Genomic DNA, 24,523 nt, shown 5'->3' on the forward strand with positions numbered 1-24,523 from the left:
TTACTATGTGCCAGGCACTGTACTTAGCACTGGGGTTGGTACAGGTAATTTGCGTTGGACACAGTCCCTATCCCATGTGGGGATCACAGTCTCAATCTCCAATTGCCAGATAATGTAACTGAGGCCCAAGGAAGTGAAGTGATTTACCCAAGGACATACAGTAGACACATGATGGAGTTGGGATTGGAACCCGTGACTTTCTGACTTCGAGGCCCATGCTCTATCCACTACGCCATGTAGCTTTTTTAGAGCGCTGCTCTATGGTCCTTCAGCCGCAAGCAAAGAAATCCCTTCTGTTCCCTCTGCAGTGGGGGCTGCACCTCCTCTCCCCTGCCTTCCTGAAACCCCCTGTGCCCTGCAGGAACCCGACCCGCCCGGATCGAGAGCCTGCGAATGGCACCGCCTAAGCCGCCGCCGCTCTACCGAAGCGCTTGGGCCTCTTGTTGGTCCCCGAGTCTCAAGAGGGTAGCTTCTCTTCCATCATGCTCAACAAGAGCCCCTCGTCATCGTCCTCATCATTGCTGTGACTGAAGTGATTGACGCAGCCGAGGTATCGAGTCGGTCAGCCCGTGGTTACCCATGGGAGCAGTCGCCTGCGGGGCCCAGCCTTTTATTAATAATAATAATAATAACAACAATATTGGTAGTATTTAAGTGCTTACTATGTGCCAAGCACTTTTCTAAGCACTGGGGTAGACACAAGGTAATCAGCCACGTGGGGCTCACAGTCATAATCCCCATTTTACAGATGAGGTAACTGAGGGACAGAGAAGTTAAGTGACTCGCCCGAAGTCACACAGCTGATAAGTGGCGGAGCCAGGATTAGAACTCACAGCCTGACTCCCAAGCCCATGCTCTTTCCACTAAGCCACGTTGCTTTCTTATCTTTTCAGCTGTTGGACTTGAAGCAGGGGTGAAAGTAAAACCTGACTCATGGCATAATGACTGGGTGGGGCCAGGGCACCTTTAAATGCCGTGCTGCAATGATGAGACCGGACCCGGGGAGAGGCGGGAAGTGAGGCATTCAAGGCCCTGGTAGCGAGACCCTGGCTCACCCTGTAGCCTGGAATGGAAGAGGGGAGCTCCACAGGTCCTTGAGCTGGACAAAAGAGGGATGTCAGCCAGCTTTCCCCCTTTCCCACAACCGGAGCGGCCCCCTGCACGGTGGCTTTGGGCGGGGCCAGTGCCACCTCCGAGCCACGGCTGCTCCTTGACTCAACCTGTTGATGGAGGGCAATAGTAATAATTTCGGTTTTAAGCACATACTATATGCCAATCACTGTACTAAGTGCTAGGGAAGATACAACCTAATCATGTTGGACACAATCCCTGTCCCACTTGGGGCTCGCAGTCTAAGTAACTGGGAGAGTTGAGAGCCACACTGCTTCTCAACCCCTTCCCTTGCCATTGTAGGGGCCCCGCTCTAGGCTGCTCAACTTTGCACCGGGGGCAAGAATTAAAAGTCCATTTTTCCACTTCAAAACAATATCAGACGTAACTGGTAGGCAAACCAGCACATATTATTTTACTGGTGCTCCATTCTGGCCTGTTCTGTGTCATTCTGCCCTACTTCTGCCTCAGGAGCAGCGTGGCCTAATGGAAAGAGCACTGTCTTTTGAGTTCTAATTAACCCTCCACCATTGGCCTGCTATGTGACCTTGGGTAAGTCACTAAACTTGTTTCCTCATCTGTAAAATGGGAATTCAGTTCCTGTTCTTATTCCTATTTACACTTTAAGCCCCATGTTGGTCAGGGATTGTGTCTGACCTGATTAACTTATATCTACCCCAGGGCTTATAACAGGGCTGGATACTGAATAAGCACTTAAGAAATACCATAAAGAAAAAGGGGGAAAAAAGAGACTTCAAAGCACCTTTGTTTAAATTTGTTTGTTTAATGGCTCATCTACTGCATCCCAGATTAATTGATGGGCTGTAGTCATTTCCCACCAGAGAACAGCTCTATGCGGCACTGAACGTCCCTGGTTATTGTTGTATTGTACTCTCCCAGGCACTTAGTACAGTGCTCTGCACACAGTAAGTGCTCAATAAAAACTATTGAATGAAGTACAGTTGAATGAATTACTTTATCATCTGTTGCCATGGGGGATTTTTTTTCCCCAGCTTCCCTCCCACCCCCACTCACGTTGCTGGAACTTTTCCCACATGAAAGAGTCTCTATTTAGTGCAATCTTCTCTTTGACCTTTCTTGTATGTTTAGTCAAGTGCCTCTGACTGTAGTGAGAAGAGCATCGACGTTCCAGGCCCTCATTGCCACCTGAGAAGTGTGGCTCAGAGGTGACTTTGCCGGATCCGGCCTTCGGGGGTTTTGGGCCAAGTCCATCCTGCGACTGGCATCCAGATGACACCGATAGTTGTACCTTGATTGATATAGCATTCTCGCAGCCCGTTTTGCACTGGTACTGACCTTGAATTTGCTCTTGAGCTTGCAGCCAAATGACTGGCATTCTCTGTTCTGCTGATCACCTCTAGCTTGTGAGGAGTCAGATACAGTGGCCTCAAGGAGCCTCTCCTTTCGCTTCAGGCTCGTAGTACTCTGGGGGTCAGTTCTTCTGTCTCAGGCATTTCTGGGATCAGACAATCAGTCAGTCATGTACAATCATTTTTCAGGCTGCAGAATTGTTTTTGATGAGCTGTGGTAACTTTATGAGTACTTGTTTAAGATTATAGTGTGGAACAGGATGCATTTCGGTTCTTGGAAAACCTTCCAATTCAACAGCTGCGTGATCGGAAGTCCTAGTTATGACTAGTTATTCGGGAATTGCACTGTGCCAGGGCTGGGACTTGGATACCCAAGATAACTTAGTAGCAGCATGGCCTAATGGAAGCATCATGGGCCTGGGAGTGAGAGGACCTGGGATTTAATCCTGGCTCTGCTCTTTGCCGTTAAAGGCACTTAACTTCTTTGTGCCTCAGTTTACTCATCTGTAAATGGCGATTAAATACTTGTCCTCCCTCCTTAGGTTGTGAGCCTCAAATGGGACAGGGACTGTCTCTCTAAACCTGATCATTGATTTTCTTGGTTCTATTCCAGCTTTTTGTACAAGAGTTTGGCACATAATGCTTAACAAACTGTCATTATTATTGTTGTTATTTTATCTGCAGTCCACAAGTGAAAAATTAAGAGAGGTTTGTTTTGACCAGCATTTTGTTTTGTCTTTCATATTGAAATTTCAGGGTTTTATTGATTGGTGCAGCTCAATTCTCTTGCTTCAAAAATTCTGAAGTTATTGAAAATCAAGACTCCCTTTAAAGTGATTTTAGCACAACTTCTTGGGAGAAATCAGGGTGTGACATTAGAGCCTGTCTCGTGTGGGCAGGGAATGTGTCTACCAACTCTGTTATATTGTACTCTCCCAAGCGCTTAGTTCAGTGTTTTACACACAGTAAGGACTCAATAAATGCCACTGATTGATGAATTTTTTGGTTAATTTTAGAGAAAGGACTTTCTAAATCAATTATGATAGCTTAAATTACAGAAAACTAGTCTTGGGAGATTGTAGTGCTCTAAAATTGTGCTTGAATAGAGGTCAGCAGAAACTTTGTTTTGTTAAATTAATGAGTGGACTTTAGAGTAGAGCTCATCTTAGATCTGTCACTAATCAGTAGGGAAAATATAACTGAAAGCAAGTAAAAGAGGGCAGCTAGAAGCAATCTGTTGGCAGTCTTGTACACATAAGAGCACTAGCTCAGAAACTAGCTCCAACAACTTATTTTGAGGCTGTTAATAGTCATTGTCCTGTAAGTACCAAGTAATTATATTAACCAGGATGTGTATTCAAGCTTGTCGTGCTTGTCAAGCTTGGCCAAACCAAGACCTGCTCAAAACAACAAAGACTGAGACTTTGTAAAGTCTGCAGATCTGAGTTACCCTCTCTGAATTTGGCTTTGAAAAATCTGTAAAAGCAAACAGCTTATGTGCATGCTCTCTCTCTCATTCATTCATTCAATTGTATTTGAGCGCTTGTGGTATGCAAAGCACTGTACTAAGCTCTTGGGAGAGTTCAATATAACAATAAACAGACACACAATCTGCCCACAAGGAGTTTACAGTCTAGAAGGGGAGACAGACATTAATATAAATAAATTACAGATATAATAAATTACAGATTTATCTGTCTCTTGCTCTCTCTCTCTCTCTGTTTCTCTCGCCCTTGCTCCCAAGTTTTGGGCTGTGTCATAAGACAGAACGCCCCAGAAGGGGGAGAGTTTGCCCTTCAGCCTGACTCCTCCTCCTGCCACCTGAAGCCAAAGTCCATGGTGGACAGAGTCCCCCAATGGTAGAGGAGGAGGAAGAAGATTGCCAGCCTGCTATGGGCTTGCTCTTTCCTTGTGTTTTTTGTTTTTTCAGTCTTGGGGAGCATGGAACAGATAGAAGCTAATGATTTTCAACTATTTGTAATCTTTTTTGGGCACTTAAAAATCTGTAAAATTGAATAAAATCCATTAAAAAGGCAGGCTGCTGTGTAATAGAAAAGTGGTCATGAAAAGTGTACATTTTGTAAATTATAATGAGGAAGAATTATTTTACATTAATCTTTAGTGGCATTTAAAAGGGAGGAGGTTAGATAATACGGGAGTCCTAAATAGGAGGAAGTGTTTATATAAAAAAGCCTGAAACAGTGCACATAGACCAAAAACCAGGTGCAGGAGGGCAGTCAGCTGGGGGTGAAAAACTCCCTAATAATAATAATAATAATAATTGTGGTATTTATTAAGCTTTTACTATGTGCCAGCACAGTTCTAAACTCTGGGTGGATAAAAGCAAATGGTGTCGAACACAGTCCCTGTACTAAAGTGGGGCTCACAGTCTCAATTCCCATTTTACAGATGAGGTAAATGAGGCACAGAGAAGTGAAACGACCTGCCCAGGGTCACACAGCAGACATGTGGCGGAGCTGCGATTAGAACCCATGACCTTCTGACTCCCAGGTCTGTGCTCTATCCACTTCCACTATGCCACTTTTCATTGTTCCTCCCTTTGAACCCCTCCACACCACCTCTGGCCCCACAGACTTTGGGATTTGGAGCCAGTCAGAACCTTCGGAGGTGGCAAAGGCACAGTGAAAATACTGGTTGGAAAAAATATATGCACCTAGGTCTAGCTTATATACTCCATAAATGGCGAGCTTAATATGTGCTTTGTTATAAGTAAATAATAAATGGATCTATATACCTTAGAGGAGCTGTTGGAACGGAAAGGGATGTGACAACAGGTGTTGATCTTGTTAGTTTAAGCGTTCGGTTTAAAGGGAGAAAATATTCTTAAATCGATGAATAAATGATCACAGGAAGCCCTGTTAAGCACCTAGGAGAGCATGTAACAGAAGGAAGGCACACCTTTCCTATCCTCGGGGAGCTTACAGTCATGGGGAAGGCAAACAAAACCTGTTAGCAAGTAGTGGGAGCAGGAGAAAAAGCAAGATTATAATAGGAAGCTCTTCAAATCTCTCAAGATAAAATGGCCAAATAAGTAATCGAATAAACAAATAAAAATGTGCATAGGTCTTTAAATGCTTTCTGTAGGAATCAAAGACATAAAGGATCAAGGTTGGGTTTTTGCTGAGTTGGGTGTTTAGAATTAATCAGGGAAGGCTTTCTGGAGGAGGTGGCATTTTTAGAGGGCTTTGGGGATAGGGAGAACTGTTTGCTGGAAGATTTGAGTGGGGAGGGAGTTCCAGGCTTGGGCAGCGGTGGGAAAGTTGAGAGTGAGGTACCCCAAGGTAAGTGTGTTTTACTCCAACATCACAGTCAGTGTGGCTGAAGTAGGACTCGAGCCCAGGTTTTCTGACAGGGCGTGAGAGCCTAGTCCCACCAGACCAGTTCTTTGACTATTGTATCCTGAGGCAAACCAAAGGTATGGGCCGTTGGCGGGCCATCCCCTTACCTTATGGGACTGAGAAGGGCTGGTGAGAATAATAATAATGGTATTTGTTAAGCACTCACTTTACTATGTGCCAAGCACTGTTCTAAGCACTGAGGTAGGTACAAGGTAATCAGGTTGTCCCACGTGGGGTTCATAATCTTCATCCCCGTTTTACAGATGAAGTAACTGAGACACAGAGAAGTTAAGTGGCTTGCTCAAGGTAACACAACAGACAAGGGGCGGAGCCGGGATTAGAACCCACGTCCTCCATGTGCCCTTTGGTGCCTGGGACAGAAAAGGCCTTGTGCAGGGCGGGATTTACAGACAGCCTGATATTTAGGCAGCAGCCACATTAAGTGTGTCATCACTCAAGTTTGCTTGGGCACCCCTTGGTGGTTGGTAGGTTTCACGGGTATGCCACTGTCTGCCAATTGGGAATCTCTGCATTAGACCAGTGTGAACTCACATTTGAAAGACACTTCCAAGAAGGAATTATTTAAGCATTTCTGTGATACTCATTTTTGCCAAACTGCTTAGAACTACATTTTACAGAAGATTTCTGTATGCCGCCTGCTAGACAGAACTTGAAGTCCTTCAGAGCATTTGAAAACTATCTATATGGTAATTATAGAGTTGATCCGCCTCTCAACCAGTCCCAAACACTGTTGCTAAAATGATCTTTCTGGCTCTCCACTATGACCCCGACAGTAGCCTTGTATTGCACATACATCTGGATTTCAGGCATCTCTTCCTCCTCCTTATTTTCATCTGGCTCCCCACTCCATCCCCCTCCCCCAGCTACCTCAATCAATCCTGGCCTTGACTCATGCTGTCTCAACTTTTTCAATCAGTGGTATATGAATGTTCAATCGTATTGAGCACTTACTATGTGTAGAGCACTGTATTAAACATTTGGCAGAGTGCAATGCAACAGAATTAGGCGAGTTCCCTGCCAATAAAGAGTTTACAGTCCAGAGTAGGCCAAACACTGTACTGTTTAATAGAGTAAAATGGAGTAATAAGTAGACACAGTCTCTGCCATCAATGGTCTTACAATCTAGAGGGGGAGAGATTAAAATAAATCAGCAGTAAGGAAAGCAGAAGAATTTACAAATGTGCCATTGGGGGAGGGGGTTGGAGGAGAGGAGTATCTAACTGCTTAGGGGGTATGTACTCAGATGCAAAGGTAGTGCAGGAGGGAGGGTAAATAGGATGGGGAGTTGAGATTAGTCAGGAAAGGCTTCCTGGAGGAGGTATGCTTTTAGTAGGGTTTGAAAATGGGAAGAGTAGCAGTGTGACGAATATGAAGGGAAGAAGAGTTCCAGGTAGGAGGGAAGGCAAGAGCCAAGGAGTCATCCATGAGAGAAATGGAATGGATGTATATTGCTGGTGTTAGAGGAATCAAATGCGTAGACTGGGTTGTAAAGGAAAAGGAGTGAAGGTTAGTTGGGAAAGACCTGATTGCTTTATATGATGGTGAGAAGTTTCAGTTTGATGCGGAGATATTTGGGTAGCACGTGAAGATTTTTTGAGGAATAGGATGACATTTGCAGCATGTTTTTTTTTAAAAAAGAAAAATGGTATAGGGAACAGAGTGAAATATTGAATGGATGGGGCAAGGCTGGAGGCGAGGAGATCAACAAGGAGGCTGATACAGTAGTTAAACTGACTGGATATGATGAAGTGCTTGGACCTGCTTGATAGCACTTTGGAGGGGAAGGAGCGGATTCTGGAGATATTGTGATGATAGATCCATCATTATTTGGTGCCTGACTTAATACGAGGTTTGAAGGATAGGGCCAAGGTTGTGAGCTTATGAGCCAGGGAGGTCAATGAGGTTGTCTACAGTGATGGGAAGATGTGGGGAGGAAAGGGTTTGGGTGGGAAGATGAGAAGTGCTGTTTTGGACATGGTATGTTGGAATGGTGGAACATCCAAGTAGAGATGTCCAGAAGGCAGGAGGAAAGGGGCTGGGGAGATAGAATTGGTCATCATTAATAAGGAGATGGTAGTTTATGCTGGGGAGCAAAAGGGTTCTCCAAGGGAGGTGGTGTGGATGGAGAACAGGAAAGGACCCAGAACTGAGCCTTGAGGGACTCTCAGCCGTTAGGAAACAGAAAGGTGGTGTTGGTGAAAGAGACTTGGAAAGATTGACGAGAGAGGTAGGAAGAGAACCAGAAAGGACTATGTCAGGGAAACTGAAGTTAGATCGTATTTTCAGGATAAGGGTGTGGGCCACAGTGTCAACGGTTGATGAGAGGTCTAAGAATAATGATAATAAAAATATAATTGTGGTACTGGTTAAGCGCTTACTGTGTGCTAAGCACTATACCAAACTGGGCGGTTGGTACAGTACATGAAGATCAGACAGTCTCTGTCCCACAAGCTTAAGTAGGAGGAAGGCTAGAATAGAATTAGAATTTTTTGCATTTGGCATGGAGGAGGTCATTCATTGGTGACCTTAGGGAGAGGAAAATTTCAATGGAGAGTAGAGGGCAGAAGCCTGGGTGCAGGGGGTTGAGAAGCCCCTTCCTTTGGGTCTTTTTCCCTTGTCCATTCTCCTTACTTCAGTCATACATATATTCTTTGCCACTTGTGCAGGACTTTTTTCTCTTCCATCTTTTAAGCTTTCGGTGTTCTTAACAGCCTCTCCATTTTTGTGACATCCTTCCCCTTTCTCCATACTGTCTTCCCTGATTAATTGGGAGATAGTAACTCCCATCTGCATCCCTATGAAACTAGAGGGAAAGCAAAAACACATTAGAAAAAGAGTAGAGTGGAGGGAGGAAAAGAATGGGAGACATGAGAACCCTCAATGCAATAGCAACCACTGTTTGGCAGTATTCATTTGATTTTATGTTACTTGAGGACGGGGTTTTGGAGATCTACGTATTCTTTTCCATTTCTTGCTTGTATGGGTACTAAAATATGAATCGATTAACTTCTTATTGAGTTTGATTGATCCAATTTAATACAGCGAGTTCTGTTGCCTTTTACCCTTTAAAATGTGGGCTGGGCTTGAAAAATGCATATTACTGATCAAATCCTCTACTGAAATATTTGCTAACCCATTTGCTAACCCATTTGTTAGTGGGCACAAAACGTTGAGCGAGAACATTCCGACCTAGATTGAGTTGCACAAGTTAAGAAGATGGCGGTTTATCACTTAGTACTTTTACCGTACTGAGGAACCCGAAAAGATCTTGCTCTTGAAAATTTCATAGAAAATTTTATAAGTATGCTTTAAGAATAGAGTATTTTAAGCAGAATGGAAGTATCACTGTCCTGAATTTGGAAAATGGAGAACCATTTTCAAAAATGGCTTTTACTCAGTTTTGTGATGAAGCTCTCCCTTCTCCAACCTCTTTGCCATCCTCCTGAAAAAAAGTTAAAGATCTGTAAGTGAACAGTAGTGTGATTATTCTGTTATGTAGAAACACAGATCCTCAGATTGCTAGAAAACAAACACTGTCTTACCACATGAGTTTAGGCTTTACTTTGGTGACTATTAAGAAATGCATCAGTGGGAATACCAAATATATATTTTGATGCTTTGTATCAAGTTAGTTTCCTCTCCTTGTCAGAGTAACAGGAAATGGAGGGAATGATTTAATAGGATTTGCTTACTTGTCCAGTTTTCTGAATCAATCCAATGAATTTTGGTTAAAGTAAAATAGAATAAGGAAAGTATTATTACATTCATATTATCCACTGAAGGAGGGAAGGAGAACTAAAAGTAGAAATAGCATTTATTAAGGCATTTACTATGGACGGAGCACTGTATTAAGCACTGGGAGAGAATATAGAGTTCTTCATGGTCTTAGTGAGATACTAAACATGAAGTCATGTGGGGAATATGTTTTGTCTTTTGGTTGGTTCTGTGTTTTAGTTTACCCCTCTAGACTTGTATGCTCATTATGGGCAGGAAATGGGCCTGCTAATTCTGATATAATGTATTAATAATAGTATTTAATCGCCTACTATGTGCCAGACACTGTACTAAGTGCTGGGGTAGATAAAAGGTAGTTGGGTTGGGTATAGTCCCTGGATCACAGTCTTGATTCCCATGTTACCGATGAGGGAACTGAGGCAAAGAGAAGTCAAGTGACTTGCCCAGGGTCACAGAACAGACAAGTGGCAGAGCCAGGATTAGAACCCAGGTCCTTGTGACTCCCACGCCCATGCTCTGTCCACTAGGCCACATTGCTTCCCAGCTGCTTCCCTTGTGTACTCTCCACAGTGCTTAGTACAGTTCTCTGCACGTAAACACCATTGATTGATTTTGAGCAAATGAGTTTCACATAGAAGGTACTCTGAGACCGGATCTGAATTACTGGGCTTTCCCCCTTGCTTATAGTTGTCAGACACCTTAAATGAAGAGGTTGAACCCAATATACTGGATCTAGTACTAGCTATTTAAAATTGAAATCAGTAACAACACATGAAATAATTCCTGGAAATAATCAGAAAGTCTGTGAACTTTAGCTTGCTAGAATTTGATTCCCTAGCCCATAAATTCCTTCTTGAGAAAAATAGACTTTTATTCTAATCGAGGCACCCTTTCTGTTGGAAAGAGGATTCAGAGATCTGCCACTGCTTTGCTGTGTGATACTAAATACTTAATTTCTCCCCATTTCCCGAAACTGTTAAATGGAGACCAAAAGCTCTCCTCACAGGGATGTTTGTTGGTGAAGACAAAATAATAATGATGGTGTTTGTTAAGCACTTACTATGTGCCAAACACTGTTCTAGGTGCTTGAGAACGATGATGGGGAAGTGCTTAGGGAAAATTAAGATATCACATCAACCCAAGTATAGGAATTTTTTTTTCCCCAGACACGAAATTAGGTACTCACTTGGAGTGAGTGACCTTGGGTAATGGACAAATTTCCTGGAGCTACTGCTCTTCCTCTCCATCTTCTCCTTCCCCCATCCCTCACTATTCTTCTGAGCTCTTGCATGAATTTCCTTCCCCTTGCCAAGACCAGATCCCCACTCACACTGCCCATCTATTCTCACACCTACACACCCCACAAAGTCCCAGATTAGCCAGTTTGTCACCTTTCCTCCCTTGGCCTGACCCCTGAATCCTGGGTCGGGTTGGGAACGAACGTGGGGGAGTGGGTGAGACTGAGTGGGAGGGTAAATTCTTAAAAAGTCCATGCCAGGTTGACTACGACTCTTATTTACAAACTTAATTTGAATTCCACAGATTCTCCTCATCATCTAGCTATTTATTTCTTGTCCTTGAACAAGTTTGTGCAAGGCAAATGAATCCGACTGCATTATGCTACTTTTTATAGGTATATAATTAAGCAGATTGTTTGGGGTGTGGAGGGGATGAAAACAAGTTTGCATACACTGAATTACAGGCAGTGTTTTAACAGTATGGCTTGGAGGTGGGAGGGAAAGAGGGGTAGGTGGTCCTTGGCTTTAATCCAGTTTTTTTTATGCTATTATCCTCAGCTTTCAGAAATCAGCTGATGTCACTGCACATATGTTTAGAGCTGTTGCTAAGGTGATTAGCTTCAGAATTCAACGCCTACGCAGTTCTGTTTGAAAGGCTGAGAAAATGCTTGGTAGCGTCTGTTCATGTCAGTGCATTGTCAGTTTGACCTATTAGGCACCGAAAAAAAAAAATTGCCCCATTATAGGGTAAATGGCTCAACCCGAATTGATTATTTCATCATTCTTTTTCAGAGGTTCCAACATATTTCTTTAATATAGATATATCAAAGAACTGCAAAATTAATTGTTTTCTAATCCTTTCCTCTCTTCCTCTCCCTTGGGTTTCATAATTTTTGACAATTTTTTATATGCTCAAGAATGCCTGCATCTAGAGGAGTCACTAGGAATAGAGGAATTAAATTGTGTTTTGAGAATTGTTTATCATGATATGTTGTGGAAAAAATGCATTGCACAATTCTCACATACTAGTTTAGAACCTATCTTTCCCAGTCCAAGGAATGGTTTATTCTGAGTGAGTGGTAAAGAGAGGTGCTATCATTCATTTTGTTCCCTGTGAATCTCCCAAGGTTGGGGAAGAAGGAAATAGCTAGTGAATATTATTTGTTTCTTGGCATGCCAGATTTGCCGAGGAGGAAAAAATGCATTTCTCAGGCTTCATTTGTATTTCTTCTACTTTAAGGTTCCTGGGTTACCCAACAAGAGCCTTTTAAAATCTGTATGATTTTTCTAGTGATTACATTATTATTTCAGGATGAGTTGAGCATATATACAGTATGCTGGTCTGTTTAGTTTTATATCACTTTCTTTGCATTTAGGTAAAAGGTATTTCTCTGTCGTATCCATAAACTGATCTTTTGGAGGAATCAGAATCTTTCCATCTCTAATTATCTGGATTTCTTTCAACTGGATGTGACACGATCTAAAGAGGATCGAGGGGAGGGAGAAATCATTTTTATTAGTTCTTACTGAAAGGTCCCTTCTAAAAGTTCATCCTCTTCACACTTTCTTCAGAGTAAAAGCATAAATTATCCCGAAGGAGTCTCCACAGTGTGGGAACCATGAAAGAAAGAAGTCCAAAGTCCCCCTCCCCCGCCCAACACACACCAAATCCTCCCCAGTGCTTTCAGGGCTTTCTTTAGAAACTTGCTGGGAGCAGTATGAAAATGTGCTTAGAATTGCATCCACCCCTCCCATGCTCTCTCTCCCTCCTTCCCACCAAACACACATACCCCCTACGCCCCTCTTATCTGAACACAATTGGGGGGCCCAGTTGTAAACTTAATCAGTTAATCAGGCAGTTGTATGGATTGAGCATTTACTATGTGCAGAGCCTTGTACTAATCGCTCAGGGGAGTTACAGCATAACAGAGTTGGTAGACAAGGAGTTTACAGTCTAGGCAACAGATTTAGAGCCTTGTCAAATCTCCCAAAGCAACAAAATTTATTTTCCATTAACTACTGTATTTCAGTATTTCAGCAAGGCTAGAGAGTGTTTTTTTTTCTTTTACATGATGAAATATAACCTACCCAAAAGCATAAATCAAACAGTCTCCTGAATGGCTGTCATGATTCTGGGGGGAAAAAACAAAACATTTTCTTATATTTGGCTTCTAATGTTTGTAAACTTTCTGCACTTTAAAATTCCTTCCAAGTTTAAATTTTAGAAAGGTCTTCAGAAGAAGCCTGTAAGCTCCCCGTGGTCAGGGATCACATCTACCAACTCTGTTATATTATTCTTTTCCAAACGCCTAGTACAGTGCTTTACACATAAGAAGCACTCAATACAATTGATTGATTTGATTGAAGAATATAAGGAAAAGATTTGTTTAAGTTCCCAAGTTAGTAGTACTTTTCAGGTTTTTTCACTGTTTTGACAGATTGGAAATGACTGGTTTGACCCCTTATGTTAATACATGGAAGTCATAAAGACGTATAAGTGATTCTTTAAAAGTGTGTAATTTTCTCAATTTACCCCATATTGTACAATGGAATTTATTATTAGACCAGTAAATACATAAATATAAATCAATAAATATTAGTATTTATTGGAAATTTATTAGATTGTTTTTCACCCGTTTCTTTATACATGTTCCCTGTCCCGCAAAAGGCTTTGTTTAATGTTATTTCAGTTCAATTTACTTAAAGTCGAGGCATGTACAGAAAATGACACCAAGAATACAGTCAGTTTGCAGTGCCTCCTTAAAGGGGCCATCGCTTCCCCAGGAAGGCCTCTCTCGTTGACTGCAGCCAGCAGAGCGCTGGAAATGATTGGGCAGTGAGGGTGGAGGCGGAGCTGCACCTCCCACCATCTGATCCGCCTGCTCCCTGTCTTGGAAAACCGGGAACTGGGAGGATCCCTGCTCTCATTCCCTCCTCGCCCTCCCCCAGGAAGCCCAGGGAGGCCTTGGCAGGCGTGGAATCTGGAGGCCAAAGCAAGCCCCCACCAAGCTAGGGTTGGGAAATTCATTAAGATAAAAACCTGGGAGGGAAAAAATTCTAGTGCCCTATGGAGAACAGGCAGAAGACTGCCCAAATTCAACAGGTTGAAGCCACCCAGAAATGGAATCAGTTGTTTAATCATGATTTTTGTCAGCTCCCATGTACGGTTTGATGGCTTTTGGGTGAAACAGAGCTTTCCAAGACATGTGCACAATTTGGAGAGAAACATTTTGCATTTCTTCTTTTCCCCACGGATTGTTTTTTTTGTCCCAGAGACCTTCTGGACTGGCGAAGGAATCGAGTTAGCAGTTCCCCCCATTGTACTAATGCCAGCTTAATGCAAAGTGTAGGTAGTGTGATTGCCTTTTATTCTTGAAACCAAACACAGAAAGCATATTGAAATATATGCTTCTTTTCAGGATTTAAACATATTCCGGCATGGATTTTTTGTGTCAAGCAGTAACTTGTTTTCAAATTAATGGGCTTTGAATATCCAGACTCCCCCCCCCCCCCCATTGTTTGAATTCCTGTGCTATGAATCAGTGCTGATCACCTCTTTCAGATTGCAGAAAGGGGAAGGAAAAAATAGGTCAGTGTAGTATGTCATCCCTTCCACACCAGCCTTGTTCCTAAACTGTCTTCCGCCCCTTTCCTCCCTTCCCCCTTTCCTGTCATGGTCTACATTACAAAGATGTTCCCATGGTTTAAAGAGCTTGAAAGGAGATTGCATAAGTGGGCTTTCACTCCAAGGGGCCTGAAGGCAAACAAAACCGATTATGGACCCTCTGTGGAAAGTGATGGAGGCCATTGATATGCAGATCTGCTGGGTTCACGTTGTTTTGTCTCCCCTTCCAGTGGTGAAAAAAATGGTAAAGGCTATGATCTGCTGGGTGGATTAGGAATTGTAACACTATTGTTTTAGAGCCGAGAAATGTAGAACCATTATTAAATAAGGCTTTAAAATGTGAAATACGTATCATCTCTTTTCAGTGCCTGTATTTTAGGTACATTTTATTTGAAAAAGTTAGTGTGTGCGTAATCCTCAAAGGTTTTGACCCTGGAAAAGGCTTGAAGGAGTCTGCTGGCGCCTTCCCCGAAGTTAAAAATGAAACTCATACTGACCTTCAAGGACCAGTGTATGAGCAAGTGCTCTTTAGAGTGATTTAGGAGCTACCTTGAGTCATGCCCAAAATAGCCCAGCTCTTCTTGCCTGGAGTTCCCTCTTTTTCCCTCTCAAGCAAATCCCAGGGTTTGGAAGCAGGCCTGGACTCCCCCGAAATCAGGAGCAGAGAGTGGGAGGGTTGACTCTTTATAGCTTGCCATCCACCCAGGCCTGCTCCTCATTCAGTATGCGAGAGCTTGGGTTCCATTTCCAAGCTCTGAATCGGGTGTAGATCTTTTCCCCCCTTCCCCCCGCACCCCCATCTTCCCCGCACCTCCTCCACAAAAAAAAATCACACACTCACTCTAGCTTTCCATAGGTATCTTCTTAGACATGGATCCTGCCTTTTTTTTCCTTCTACACAGAATGACAAAACCAGAGTGCACATCCCTCTTATATGGTATTGTAATAATAATGGTGGTATTAGTTAAGCGCTTACTATGTGCCAAGCACTGTTCTAAGCACTGGGTAGATACATGGTAATTAGGTTGCCCCATATGGGGCGCACAGTCTTAATCTCCATTTTACGGATGAGGTAACTGAGGCACAGAGAAGTTAAGTGACTGGCCCAAAGTCACACAGTGGTGGAGCCATCGATGTGGCCATACGATTTCATCATTAACCAAATATCTTTCTTGGGATGGTTTGGGAGGGAGAAGATTGTAAACTCCTTGAGGAGTGGGATTAGGTCTTAATTCTTTTGTATCCTCCCAATTGTTTAGTACAATGTTCTGCACATGGTAAATGTTCGGTAAATGCTATTGATCGATTGATTAATCGTGAGGGAAAGGAACCGCAGAAAGAGAGCTCAGCTAGCTTGCTGATTTATCACCCGTGTTGTAATGCCAAAGGAAGAGGCAGAGGGGCATGGAAATGAGTGGTGTGTACAGCAGGCATCGGGAGGTTAGCCCTGAAGTGATTAGCCCTTCATCTCTAATAATATTGACTGTGGTATTTGTTAGGTTCTTACTGTATGCCAAGCACAGTATTAAGTGCTGAGGAAGATGCACTATATTCAGATTGGACAGAGGTATTTAATTCCCATTTTACAGATGCAGAAACTGTGGCCAGAGAAGCTAAGGGACTTACTCAGATCACACACCATTCAAGTGGTCCAGTGAAAAAGAGAGAGCATGGTCCTTGGAGTCAGAGGACCTGGGTTCAAATTGTGGTTCTGCCACTTGCCTGCTGTGTGACTTTGGGCAAGATACTTAATTTCTCTGCGCCTCAGTTTCCTCAGCTCTAAAATGAGAACTTAATACCTGTTCATCCTCGCCCTTAGACTGTGAGTCCCTTATGAGACAGGGACTGTGTCCAATGTGACTGTCTTGTAAAATACAGTGTACATAGTGGTTGGCACATAGAAGGTGTTTAAATACAATTATTATAATAATCCTCTTTACTATCATTATCATTAATAAGCGGTGGAGCTGGGATTAGAACCTGTGACTCCTGTAACCTTTCCACTAGGTCACACTTGTATTAATTTCATGAGCAATCAATCAGTGGTATTTACTGGATGCTTGCTTTGTGCAGAGTTCAAGTAGACATTTTAGCAATATCAACATTTGGAGGAGAGGTATGACCCCTAGAAAGCCAGTAGCTTTTGCTTCTCTTTTCTTTTTTTAATACGTTTGACTCCTTTAACAGAGAAAAGGCTGGAAGTTTGACAACATGGTCTTGAAGCCCTTGCCCAGTGTACTCCATTTCTGAGTTCAAAACTGTGCTGAAAACAAAAATTGATCTGGGTGTGTATAAGGCAACAACTCTGGTATTCTGAAATGTCCTCCTAAACACTTTCCCTGCTGTCAGCCCCAGCCCACTCCATTTTCTGTGGAGAAGGTGTTACCAGTAGGGTCCTTTCAGGACTAAAGTGGTAATCAAAACAAAACTCGTTTTGTGAATGCCCCGGACCTGTCTGATAAAATAGCCTTGAAAGCAGAAATTTATGGCTCAGTGGAAAGAGCACGGGCTTGGGAGTCAGAGGTCACGGGTTCGAAGCCAGGCTCTGCCACTTGTCAGCTGTGTGACTTTGGGCAAGTCACTTAACTTCTCTGTGCCTCAGTTACCTCATCTATAAAATGGGGATTAAGACTGTGAGCCTCACGTGGGACAACCTGATTACCCTGTATCTACCCCAGCGCTTAGAACACTGCTCTGCACATAGTAAGCACTTAAATACCAACATCATCATTATTATTATTATTATTATTATTATTAATTCCTGCCTGCCTCCAGATGGTGGCTGAGGGAACTCCTTTTCCTGTTGAGTTTGACCTAGCCCAGGACTTGGATAAGGGTTGAGCCACAGTCAAGACACAGACCTCAGGTTATAATCAGTATTGTTGCAGGTGAGATATGGCAGTTTTTTCAGGGCACCCTATATTTAACTCTGCTCTCTGTCACTTGCTACTCTACCAATCTCTGACCTCAACAATTAGCAATCTAGACTCTCAGCTCATTTTAGGCAGGAAGCATGTCAGCCAACTCCGCTGGACTCTCCCAAGCACTTAGTGCAGGGCTCAGTAAATACGATTGATGATGGTGGTGATAATAGGTGATTTTCTGATAGCATGTGATTTTTCTTCAAGGGACCAAGGGGTTTGTCCTTTCTGTGCCTCAGTTTCCTAGTCTGAAAAATAGATGCACGAATCCTCGACACCTTCCCTTCACCTAGATCACTATCCTGTGAGGATTAATTGGATAATATTTGTGAAGTGCTGTGAACTGCTTAGAAAATAGACATTACATCAATCCACCGGCTCCTTCAAAGGCTCAGCAGCCTGGCAGATGGCCCAGCCTCTCAGCAGAACAACATTGCATAGCATCTCTGAAAGCTGGGACGGGGGGAGGGCCGAGCTTATTATGCAAGTAAAGGATCTGAGAAGGATATTAAATTACTTTCCCAAGGTCACAAGAGCCAGTGACTGGTGGATCCAGGAACACCCTCCATTTCCATTGACCCTTCCCCCCGCCATACCCCAACCAGAACTCTACTTGTTCACTAGAAACATTTTTCAGTTCATGATGGGTGAAATCCAGGAGCAGTACAGCACTCCCCACACAGTATGCACTCAGTAAATCACTCGTTGGGTGATTTAGAAAGTCAGGCTTAAAGTTGAGAATTGGGTTCAGAGATGGCCATTTTCCTTTGGATTCTTTAATACATTGATAGAGTTATCCTAAGGAGAGAAGCTCTGAAGGTTATTGTCAAGTTCATTTTATTGTGTCTCATTTTCCAAAGAGAGGTATTATTATTTACCCGAGTACCCTGCGGTCCTACTCTGAAAGATTATTAAATTCAAGTTCTGCAGCTTAAAAGTTGAGAATGCAAACTTTCTTACTCCTGTGGTCTTGGTAATAAGATGGTGTGTATAAAATATTTCACGGGGAACATGAGCTAAGCAAGAGCAATTCAAGATTGCAGGTGATCATATAATAATACAAAAACTGCAATCACCAAGTCAGACCAATGGTCAGTCCAGCAAAGTATTGTGCGTCTGACGATGGCGACAGGATGATCAGGTCGGGGTGGTGGTGTGGGGAGTTGTGTGGCGGGGACTGATTGGGTGATGGGTCTTTTTTGAGCATCTTCTGAGTGCAGTGCATTATTCTAAATGCTAGGGGAGTACCACAGAAGCATAAGTCAGAGTAATATTTATTGAGTGTCCATTGGCTGTAAGGCACTGTATGAAGTACCCAACAGGGAAGTGACATATGAGATCCTAAAATGTCTGTAACTTATCCTCTTTTATGTGGACTGCTGGTCTATTAATTATCCAACTTCTCTTGAATTGGTTGGAATTCTCAGTTTTCACAACTTCTTGGAGTAACAGATCCCATATGTTTATCACCAGCTTTGTGAAGAAGTGTTACCTTTTGTTTGTTCCAAAGCTGCCCACCTTCAAGCTTCAGGGGATGCCCCCTCACCTGTTTGTTCTGGGTTTTGGTGAACATTAATTCCATGTTCACCTTATCCACACCCTTCATGATTTTGTAGGTTGTCAGGCAGGAGATGATAAACAAAACAAAAGACATTATCTTGCTGCTATATGAAATTATGGTAACTTTGGAATATCGCTTGAGGTTCTAGCCACAACATTTTAGAAAGCACATAATAGCCTTTGCCTTTCCAGACTGAAGAGGGCCAAAGCCTTTCAGCCAGTTATCTAAAAGAAGCTTTTTACCTCCTCCTTATCATATTTGTTGCCCTTCTCTGTTCAGTCAGTTCTGTTGTAACATGTGTTTCACTGTGTGTTTTGCCTGGATCATTTGGGCACTGGGGGATTTTTTGTCCAATAACATGAACCTGTTTGGGTGCAGCGTACTGGGGCATTGGAAGAAACCATTCGTGCACGTGTGCACAGTGTTGAAATGGTCAAATACTGCAGTGGAGCCTTTCTTTAATGTGGGTTTTGCAATAACGCTGTATGGGCGCTAAATGAAAACTGCGTGTACTTTTTCCAGCTCTATTATGCCTTTCCTCATATGCTGCCGTCCGAGAAAGCTTCACCTAGGCCAGGTGTAGGCATAGCATAGTTTTAAATATTGACAACACCATGCCTTTTGGTTTTTATTCCCTTCCTGATGACAGGGTTACTAATTTCACTCAGCATATGGATAAGGTCAACAACTCCATACTACCTCTCGTTAATTCTCCAAAGGATAGCTTCTAAAATTTTCCTAACTTCTCAGTATTGACAGACTTGGAAAACTTTAGAATGAAATGTATAATGGGGCCCCACTGTAATTCAGCTTGATAATCTACTTAAGGCCCCAAATTCCCTCTGGTTTTTCTGCCCCCATATCCCAACCCCTTGGAGAACCTGGGGACAGGCCATTTACTGTTTTAGTTGGCCACCCTGTAGCACTTTACAAGGAAATATGGACTCAGTAGACTACATTAAAGTGGGATTCCACAGTAATGTAATTACTGATACAATACAGTTTTTACTTTGGAAAGAGCCCCATTATTACTGTTTGCTCTTATTTTTAAGATGATAGAATTATTTCTATGATTTGGAGTCTAAGGTGCTGTATGTCTATAGGCTCAAGCTTGTTTTTCTCCAGAGAAATTCTTCACCTAAATACTGAAGATAATTTGCTTTTCTTTGTTCCCAGATCACTTGATAAATATTCCCCAACTGACCCTCCCCTCTCCCATGCAGCAAATGAACAAAGGTTTCATGAATAAGATGGACACTGACATTTAGTATTTGCATTTTTGAGCCAGATTCCACTTTTGGGGAGCAGGTGTTTGGAGGTTTTTGTCAGACTTCTCCTCTCTTGATTTTTCTTGCACTGTTCAGGCCACGGATATTTTATGCTAGAGCCAAATAATGTAGGCATAAAGTTGACAGTGAGATAAATACCTCGCTCTAAAGTGTGGTTTTATTAGCAATATAGAGTAATAAGCAAATGGACTTCAGCTCCAACCTCTCCTTCATTTTGGTAGAATCTTTTACTAAACAAAGCCCAAGTACTTTGTCCAGACTACTTTTCTTTTTTCAGTTGATTTTTACAATTCTGTTCCTTGGGATTGCTCTTTTTCAGACCCCAAGAACAAATTTAAAAGCACATTAAAATCCATAAAGGAGAACAGCAGCAGTTAAAAATATATTTAACTCCATCTTAGAGCTAGTCTGTCTGGGAATGCCTTTTAAAAACAGGGGACTTGCAAGATTCCTGGAAGTGCTCCACATTGATGCAGTGGAGCAGGTCAGGTAGCTGAGTCTTTTAACGAAGGCCTTCTGTGGAAATTTTTCCAGTGCGCCCATTCCCTGAAATTGTGAAATTTGGTAACTCTTGGTGGGCTATTCTGATAAGCCCAGGTGGGAGTTGTGAAATTCCATAAAGAGGAACCTCAAAGGAAGAGGTACCCAAACCATTCAAGACTCGATAAATTATGATCAGTACTTTAACTGAGAGCCCCTTGTGGGACAGGGACGGTGTCCAGCCTGATGATCTTGTATCTACCCCAGTGTTTAATACAGGGCTTGACACATAGTAAATGCTAAACAGATACCTTCATTAATTCCATTTGGGAGCAAATAAGTACCTATTTCAAAGACATTTTTCAAATTTCAGAGACTCCTGCAGGCTCCTAGTTGGAGAGCTCTGATGAAAATGGAGAGTATATTAGGATAGCACAGTTTCAGTGGTACTTGATAGTGGTTTGTTTCATTTCCAAATCTGTTGTTTTAGAATCCTCAGACGACCCTATATTTGCAATTGCAAATCTGAAATTTATTATACAGAATCTGGCTTAGAGTAAAAGACTACAAATGCATTTTATAAAATACACCTAAAAATAGAAAGCTCATTATTGGGATATCTGTAATATGAGTTGATTTGTAATTGGTGAACTTATCCACCGAGGTGAAGTCAATATGTAATTTTTCAAGATTTTAGGAATCCTGTTGGGTCCATTCATTCCCCCCAGGGGTACTAGGCCTACGGACTAGGACCGTTGTCTTGAAAGGAGAAAGATAGAGTCTGAACTTCAACTGGACAGTAATGATTGGGTTATGCAGGTATTGATTTTTGTTTCCTATTTTTAAAGGAGCCAATTGGAAGAATGTGGGTGTAATTTTTTTTCCACCTCAGTTTTCTAAACTGTTTAATTAGTAAAAACTGGAGGAGCCAGTTTTCTCTTCCTACTGTCTCCAATAAACCCCCACTCTATCCTAATTTAATTTATGCTCTGATGTTAATTACCAAAATAGACTTTGGTACACATTATTTTCTTTCTCTACTCATGATATGCAGGAGGAGAAAATGAAATTAATTTGCACAGTTGGTGGGTTTGTAAAGCTTTCTACGGCCACGTTGCCTGGATACTGAACTGGGCCAGGCAAGTGGCAGTGCTTCTGTTTAAACAGCTCCCATTTGGTACCATCAGTCAGCCAGCAAGTGTAAATAGGGCATGTAAGGAAAGCAAAATGAAGACCCACTGAAACCTATTCCTTCAAAATGATTATTGTCCATAAACATGAAAGAAAAGGGTCATGACAATGACCAAATTAATTGTTTTGCCTAGTTTGGGGTTATTTTCTTTTTCTGTTTTGGTTTTTTCTTTTCCCCAGAGGCAGAAGACCCTGCTTTTGTAGAACATGAAGTGAGGATGACCAGAGGACTGGAATAAATTGCATTGAGCCAAATATGGCTCCAGGCCTATGATGGATCTTCTGTTTGAGGTGTTTCCATTGGTTGTAGAATTCTTTTTTGGAAATTTGTGGCTCTGGAATCATTGTTTGTAAATTATTCCATGTGGGCTATGATATGGGCAGGCATATTGGAGAGTACTCAGTAACATGGACTGCCAATGGGGCACCCTTGGAAAAAGAAAAGAGGCAGAACGGATGTAGTAATATTCAGTATGACAGGGTAATGCTAAAGGGTCTGGCCTTTGTGGTGGTGGCTTTTTCCTTTTCGGTTTGGCTTTTGGGTAGCCGCTCCATGCGCATTCCAATCCAGAATCTGCAGCATGGTTTCTTGATTTTTCTCCTGCTCTTTTAACCGCAGAAAAACTAGCCTTGTAATAGTTTCCTGCGTTCTGGCAGGATCCAATCTGTTGCCAAACTTGCTCCCGCTTTCCACAACATGATTCACAAATCATTTTGATTCTGCACATCTAGTTCAAAGCCAGCCTCCGTTCCCCACCTCACCAGAACAGATCAAAATGAATTCTGCTGTAAATCTGTGTTTTATACCATGTTATTGAATGGCCTCTCCGTGGTCTGGGAACTGAGCGCTCTTTTCCCACTGACTCTCATTCACTGTATATTTGCATCATTTTGGTTTAATTCAACTCCTGCAAACAACCAGGGTTGCTTATGTATGGTGGCAGTGGAAACGTAAGACACAGGAATTATGAATTATGAAATTGGATTTGTATGACACCCAGATTTTTCTAGTGAGCTAAGTGGTTGAGCAAATTTAGATGTTTGGCCATTGTACTCAAGGGTCATTTTCAGATTTTCTACCTTTGGGCAGATTTCTTAATCCATAGTTGGTTAATTTCATTCTTTAAACTTTTATTAAAACCCCAGATGTTCTGCATACATCAGTTACTTAAAAAGGTTTGCAGAAGGAGATGAAGTTGCTTGTATATACTTCATTTTGGGTTAATTTCTGGATATTTTCCTTGGTAGTAATTAGCCTTGCTTTAGTCTTAAATAGACACTCAGCAAATCTTGCCTTTAGGAAGTTTTCTCATGTTTCGTCTGCTAATTTATAGAAACCTGAAGAAAACAAGGATGGAAGTTTGGGCTGTCAGATTATGGCCTTTCTGAAACAGATCTGGAGCATGCATTTGAAGCGTTTCTGATTTTGCAGGATTGAAGGCATGCACTAGAAGTCTAGCCCTTTGTAGTCTAGGTCATTTTCTTTGAGTGGGTATTTTGACAACTACTTTTCCAGTAAGTCTAGAGATGTGTGTTAAATATAGAACATTGGAGGAGAAAGAAGAAATGAAACAAAACCAAAGAGTTAGTGGGCCAGTGAGTGAACTAAGCCCAAATGTGTGAAGCTATGTTTAGTTCTGAAGAAGTCTTGAAATCTAGCCCACTGTATAACCCGTCCTCTTGCCATTCATTATTGCTCCTGAATTACTATTTGCCAATGCTTTGTGGACTATCCCTTTCATTCAAAACCTGTAACATGCCTGGTTTCCTAAATGTCCATTATTTTCATGGTTAGTGATGAAAGACTCCAGTTTTGAGGTGGTATTGAAACAATAGAAATGACTCAATCATCATAAATTTTTTATATATTTTCTTATCTAAAGGACATAGTTGAGGGTTCTGTGCAATGTACATACTTAATAAATATCCCTAGTAGTGATTTAGTCTTTGCTTTTGTTTGCGCCTTGAATTATCTGTGATGTTTTAGGTATAATCTACTGGTGCATCCGTCTGCATACATTTAAAAGAAAATACATTTCTTTTAAACATTTTGCAGAGCCAAGTCTAATTAAGCACCTAGTATAGTGTTTTGCACACAGTAAGTGCTCAATAAATGTGATCGAATTAATTGAATAATTGACTGAGGTACAGTTTGACAGTTGATTTGGGAAGAGCACATTGTGTGAGCTAGGGTGTAGTGGGAAAAGAGAGCAGGTAGCTAACCAGTGTTATTTTAAAACTAGTGTAAGGGTTCCTCAGGTAGACTGGGGTGACCATGGTGGAAGTGGGTAGGGACGAGGGTTGTGGGAGATCCAAGCCTAGAGCATTTAAGGGAGGAGAAGCTTGGGCAGGGGAGGTTGAGGGAGGCCCAGCCTTGCCGACCTTTTCCCCCAAACCCTCTCTTCTCCCTTCCTTCTCCCCATACCCTCAGTTCCTTGCCAAAGCTCCCTTCAAGCAAACCTTCCCCTTGGGCCTTGCCACTCCTCAAATGAAGGGCTTGTTAAGCCAGGAAATGCAGACATCTGGGCAGGCATTTCTGTTGACTGACCAGCATTCCAGCTGTTTTGCTAAGATAAACTTTAAGTTAAAAAATTTAAATAAAGTAAATTTAAAGTAAAAAAAAAATGATGTTTCTCTCATAAGGATTATTCATTCAATAGTA

The 24,523-nt window shown here is 42.2% G+C and overlaps 1 protein-coding gene across 2 annotated transcripts in view; it reads left to right on the top strand.

Moving 5' to 3' along the window:
• Positions 1 to 24,523, top strand: part of ANKRD11 (ankyrin repeat domain 11) — a 301,832-nt gene that overhangs the window by 167,451 nt on the left and 109,858 nt on the right. Inside the window, exon 1 of one of the 2 annotated variants that reach the window (XM_001512676.6) lies at positions 472 to 550. The exons of the other annotated variant lie outside the window; for it this stretch is intronic. The gene's annotated coding sequence lies outside the window, so the exon portion shown is untranslated. Of the gene's footprint in view, positions 1 to 471; positions 551 to 24,523 lie in introns of those variants that run through there. 2 annotated transcript variants of the gene reach the window in all.

This window comes from Ornithorhynchus anatinus, chromosome 11 (assembly GCF_004115215.2).
Source record: "Ornithorhynchus anatinus isolate Pmale09 chromosome 11, mOrnAna1.pri.v4, whole genome shotgun sequence".
Lineage (NCBI taxonomy): Eukaryota > Metazoa > Chordata > Mammalia > Monotremata > Ornithorhynchidae > Ornithorhynchus > Ornithorhynchus anatinus.